The sequence below is a fragment of the Phalangium opilio genome, unplaced genomic scaffold (assembly GCF_054372755.1).
Source record: "Phalangium opilio isolate 3A_F unplaced genomic scaffold, DU_Popi_V2 ptg000022l_1, whole genome shotgun sequence".
NCBI classification, from domain to species: domain Eukaryota; kingdom Metazoa; phylum Arthropoda; class Arachnida; order Opiliones; family Phalangiidae; genus Phalangium; species Phalangium opilio.
Genome location: NW_028324154.1, coordinates 1,838,432 through 1,844,657, shown reverse-complemented (window position 1 = coordinate 1,844,657; position 6,226 = coordinate 1,838,432).

The window sequence follows — 6,226 nt, the reverse complement described above, 5'->3', positions numbered from 1 at the left end:
TGTTGCGGGATCATAAATATTCATCGAATAATTTTTCGCACCAGCGCTTCCAAACTCACAAATGTAAGCGTATTTGCCGTACGGCTCTAGCTCATTCTTTAGCTCACCAAGATAATCTCCTGTAGGAAGTATAGGGACTCCATCTGGCGAGAGGTAGATAAGACTATCGGTATCCATATAAAAACATAGGTCTCCCACCATTTCGAGATGTTTTAAGAGGTGAAGGCGTGCCATAGTCGTAGTATAGCATGCTATAACCACGTTTGTATGCTTGTGAGCGATCTCGTTTTCTGCAATATCTTCTGATTTGACTAAGATGGTATCATCGTTTAAAGTCAATAGACTTTTAACCTCTTTGTCTGGGTTAAGCAGTAGCTCGTATAGGGTTTTGGCGTCTTTTATTATATTTGTTGAGGTGTGTCTCGTGTTTTGTCCAAACTTTCCCCAAAAAGAGTTCAACATTAGCTTACTCAGGCATCTTAAGCCTTCATTCTTTTCAATTTTATCGATGTCTAAATCGATCCCTTCAACTTCTTTGTAATTTTTGACATAGTTTTCTTTATCCTCCTGAGTGACGCATTCAGCAGGAAAACCGCTAGCCAGAGTTTTATACTCGAGGAAGGCGTTTACATAATCTTTAAAAAGACCACCTTGTTTGGTCTCGGGATCGTATTGGGTTATTTTGTATGCCCAGGCTTCATACATCCGATTGATTTTGTATCCTCGTTCTACGGCGTGCCTCAACTCATCTGTTACCCAGGTACCCCGCAGTTCTCTTTGATCAGGTGTGTGTGTGCAGTACCCCTGGAATTGTGTCTTACAACAAGTGTAACAAAGGGGAAAGGTTAACTTCCCGTTTATCCTAGCTGGCAAAACCGGATGTATCAGGTTTTGAGCCGGAAGTACGTCGCATTTAAGAAGCCCATCGAATGAGAAGATGTCGGGGAAATTATCCAAAATAATTTTAGGGTGTCCGATAGGAATTTTTCCCGTTTTGTTGACGAAAGGGTACAAGCTAGTGAAATCCACGTAGTGCATTTTTTCTGTACCCGTTGTTTTATGATACAGTTTGTTAGCACCGCAGCGTCCGCCGAAGAAAGCGTCGCGAGAGTTCAGTCTTTTGGATGTTTTAACGCGGATGTCGTTCCGTTTTAAAAATTCATTAATTTCGGGGTTATTTGTTTTGTCTTGTTGCCATTCACATTCCCATTTGACATTGACTGTATATCCCAGGGCCTCTAGTTTGATAATTTTCTTCTCGGTTTTCGTGTACCTGGTGTTTAATGTTTCAGTAGGATCACCATGTAACATCTTGTTTCTATTGATGGGAAAGTGTATTTTGCATCCATGATAATAGCATCCCATATATTCGAACACTTCTTTGTTGTTTGAACAATAGCCATCTACCTTTAGGGTTTGGATTTTAACCTCTTTGCCTCTGAACGAGGATTGAATAGGCATATTTCTCTCATGAGCAGTCCATTCAAGCCATTCAATGGCGCCTAAAGACTGGTTCTCACCAAGTCTGTAATAGTTTGTTGGGATGATGCTAATGGTGTTCGATTTGAGATAATTTTTTCGATACACATAGGAACAGACCCCTGGGAGGGTAACTGAGCCGCAATTAAATGGGTCTACGCTCGTAACTTTTAGTAGGAGGGACCGAAAAGTTAAACATCCTAAAAATAGGAGTAGTGTCGTTTTCGCAATAATAATAAAGCTCATTTAAAAAATTAAAGCCTTTGCCCTTACTGACTTCTGAGGTATGCCATTTCATAAAGGAGTCCAAGTTTTTCCTGGTAAAGTACTGGCACCCGTAAGCCTCTGTGGGGGGTAAAGTATTTTCTAACACGTAGTTTGTCTCCTCCTGTCTGTCAATATCGAACGCGTGATCAACTACGTTGAAAAGAAAATGGGGAAAGTACCCCTTGGCGGCGTTAGGGAGGCCGAAAGTGGCGGGGAACTTAGATAAAGCTACGGGGATAAAATTGTACGAATCGAGGAATAATAGATTAGAGAGCTTCATCTCTAAAATGCGCGTACCGTTAATTTTCAGAGTTTCGGGGACAAATTTCTCGTCTCGGTTAATTATTTCCCTAATTAATAGTTGATTGTCGTAATTGCTACCAAAATGGGACAGTACGATAACTTTTTTGACGTCGAATAAGCTGACTAAGTAGTCTAGGAACGCAGCTATGGGTTTTCCACCAGTGAAACGTTGTTTGCGAGGTCCAAATTGGTTGTATTTGATGCAATTAAAATCTAGGGATTGTTCTTCTATACAATCTTCGCAAACTGAGATGCTAACGCATAAGATGGCTTGATGTTCATACGCCCCCAACTTCTCCTGGCATATTTTCGTCTGTATGCATTCCACATCAAAGAAAACATACATTAGTTCAGGTATATTACGACGAGGTTTTTTCGAGGGGATAGCGCTGGGGTTTTTATCCTTAATCACTTGAATGTAGCATAAATGATCGCTGGGTTGATGTTTTCCACATACTTGACAATACATTTCTCCACAAGTGTGTTTAGTCTTGCGGTTTCCGAAATCTATTGTTTTAAAACAGTTTTTACAAAGGTAGAGCCTCTCACAAAGAGGTTTTTTGTTACCTGCTGGGATCAAATGACTGTTATAACAGTCGTCGCCCCAGAATTTTCGCAAGCATGACCCACATGTTTTTTCACTACCGTGACAAACCGTTGGACGCATACATTTAAAGCACCAGTCGTTGCATTTATGAGATTGAATACGCCAGTAGGGAGTGAGACACTTCTCGCAAAAGTACTCGTGACTAAAAAGAGGCTTTAAATTGGTAATAACGTTGTAGTGATTATTTTCGTTAAGTAGAAAGAGGCGGGGTCTGGTGTCTGTAGGGTCGTTTTTGCCTAATATTAAAATGGGTACCCTATTTTCGATTTTATAGACAAAGATGGAGTAACCCGATAAGTATAGTTTAAATTTCTGGAACGAGTCGGGGGTCCCGCATTCGTCTAGGGCGACTCCTGCCTTACGACATAGCTCTAAAGCGGCTGTTTTTTGCATTTTGTTGAGGGGACCTATTCTGGATATGCTCTTGTAATGAACTTTTAACTCTTTGTTGTTTTCATTGTTCATGTAGTCACGATGCGAAATAGCTACACAAAGACTTCGGGCCAAGCAGAGATTATCGGTACTCATAATCCGACGTATTCCACGCCTATCTTTAGAGAAAATACCGAAGGGTTTAAGATGACGACGACTTGATCGGCCGTATCCTTCGGGAATTCTCACTATATGGAATATTATTTTTATAAGACCTTGAAAAAAATGTTCAATTTCGTCGTCGTAAAGCAGTTCGGCTAGTTGGTCAAAGAGAATAGAGGGATCTACTTGGTCTAGTCTTTTAAAGGATAATTCTAATTCTGACCTGCAATTTATACCTAAGCTTCTCAATGTTATTTGGACATAATCTGTTGCTCTGTACTCATTTAACACGTGCTCTGTAATACTACTTATACTGTCAACGGGATCATCAGTGATGTTTAGAACTAATTCTCTATCATACATATTAAACTGTTCATAGAATTTTTCGCTCTGTTCCAAGATTTCGCAATGAGGGACATCCTCAATAGGCGAAGGGGGGTAGCCGCCACCCCACTGATCGTACATATTGGCCTCGGCTTCTTCCGAGTCCACGAGAGACTCCTGTTCACTGGGTAGGTAGTCGGAGAAGTTCAGAGATAGGTACTCAAAGGGGTCGTTTTGTTGACATTCCTGATTCAAAAATGCCGCCATCTCTATATCGTATTGTGGGTTGTTGAAATCGGCAATTAAGGTTTCTTCCTGGTTAGTGGGTAGTAATTCATTCCGGCGTCTTTCGATGCGTTCGGCGTAGGAAATATTTAAAGGTCTAGGAATTAAGTTACTTAAGTGGTTTAGTTGGTCAATTGTATCGCAGTCTTCCGGTGTTCTAGGGACGGTTCTCATGTATTCAATGACATCAAGGAATGTCTGAATTATATTTAAACCTCCATTCATAATAAAAGTGGGTAAACTTGTGGGTACATTGGCAGGGTCGATGTGTAAATAGGCACATAGGAAAAAATAAAACTTGTATAGTACTGGTAGTGGCCAGGGCCTATTTACAGCTAATTCATCCAAATTCCAGCGAAGTGATTCGGGATCCATCTTGATGTTACGAGATCTAAAGTACGAATGCGATATTCTGATTTTTTCTCGCGTTATTTTATACTAAATTTCTCTAGGCTTATTAGCAGGGGGGAGGGGGATGGAAGGTTACCTAAGCTTCTATTGGTCAATGGTACGTTGACCTTCCGGACGTGTTTAAACACGTCTACTATTGTTTGTCAATCAACAATAGGTGACATAAGATTGACATCCAGGTAACAAAAGGATGAGTTATCAATAGATTTGGTAATTCAACAAAAGGATTGTAACAAAAGAGATGATGCGTCATTCCATTAGCGGGGGTTTTTACGGCATTACATGAAGATGTAAGAAAAGTATTTCTTCAATCGATCAAATATTGACAGGTTAGGGTCGTCTCTATTAATAGATAAATAGGTCAAGTTTAGTATTGTACAACTTATTTACTCGTAAGTCGTTATGGAGTCAAGTACACAAAGGATGTCGAGAATTCGTCAGATCTTGGAGATTAATCCCCAAAAACTACTCATTGTATTATTTATTTTATTTTATTGATTTTGGGGGTGCTGGAATTCCTTAATCTGTGGTTTCAGAACTTTGACATAAAAATACGCCTACAGTCTAACAATGGAACAGTCAAGGACAATAGATATTTCGCAATAGCTACGTAAGAAATTGGGTATAAAAGCCCCTGACTCAATAGAGGAGAGTATCATTATTCGAGAAGACCCTAAACCTGTAAGATGGAAAATCAAGAAGGAGGCAAAAGGAAGATTGGCGTAACTAACGAACGTAAAATTAACGGGAGATTCCATATATCTAAAGAGTTGTTCTTAACAACTGGCTTTGTAAACGGAACCCTGGATCCTGAGGTTCGACTATGCCGGAAACAATCAGTAAAAAGCTTCGCCATTTCTACGGAAACCTGGGAAAAGCTGATGCCGCGCTTACCCGTTTTAGCAGGTTGGACTGCCGCCCATGAAGCCAACAATTTTGAAATCGTTTTAAACGATACCCCCAATGAAAAGACAACGGTTGTGGCATACCATAACACATGCCATATTAAAGACTTAATAAAGGAGGACTCTATTGTTTGACCAGTATGGAAACAGCGGCATTGAACCGCGTTTCAGGAGCTGTAAAGGAGCATCTCGTCAAGATAAATAACCATGCAATTGTGTTTACACACATGGCAGATATCATTATAGAATTTTATAATGATATTTATGATAATTTATACGGAGACCCCGATCATATATCTTGCTTAGATGACCAACCCGAGAAATTCGACGCCGTGGTGGGGTATTTCACCAACTTTATAACGTCGTACCAGGTAGTGACGAAATTCAACAATGTTCTACAAGAAGAAAATCTTGAAAATTATTTTTATAATTATAATTTATTTTCTGTAATTTCGAGCCAGATAACGTATTTAAAAACACGTATGCATTTACTAACCCATTTTTAATTTTATTTGTATTTAGTTTTATAAATTTTGTCTTTACAATAAATTGAATTGATCCGAAAAACTGTTATATTTTCTAAATACATATCATTTTAATTTTATACTTGCTAATTTTTTTATATTAATTTTTGCTTACAATAAAATGAATTAAACTTAACATCATTTGTATACTCTTTTTTAATCTCTACCCTATTTTTAATAGGGGGGAAATCCTATAAAAAAATAAATTTTTTTATAGGATAGAGGGTGAGGGGGTGGCGCGCGAGCCGGTGTGGGGGATGGCAACAACGCGGGCCCCCGTTTCGCGAAACCGCGCGCGCGACCGCGTGTTAATTATACGCGTTTAAATATGATTATCTATTATAATTTAGTGTCATTCGAGTATTGAATATGATACCATTCACAACACCTGGAAACTTAATTATTTTTGGTCCTTCGGGATCAGGTAAAACAGTTTTATGTAAAAGAATAATAGAAAATAAGGATAAAATGTTCGAACCTAAAGTCGATTTAGTTGTTTGGCATTATAGTATATATCAGAATGGTTACGATGAATTAAAAGAAATGGGTGTAACTATGCGTCAAGGTTTACCAGACGTCACTATATA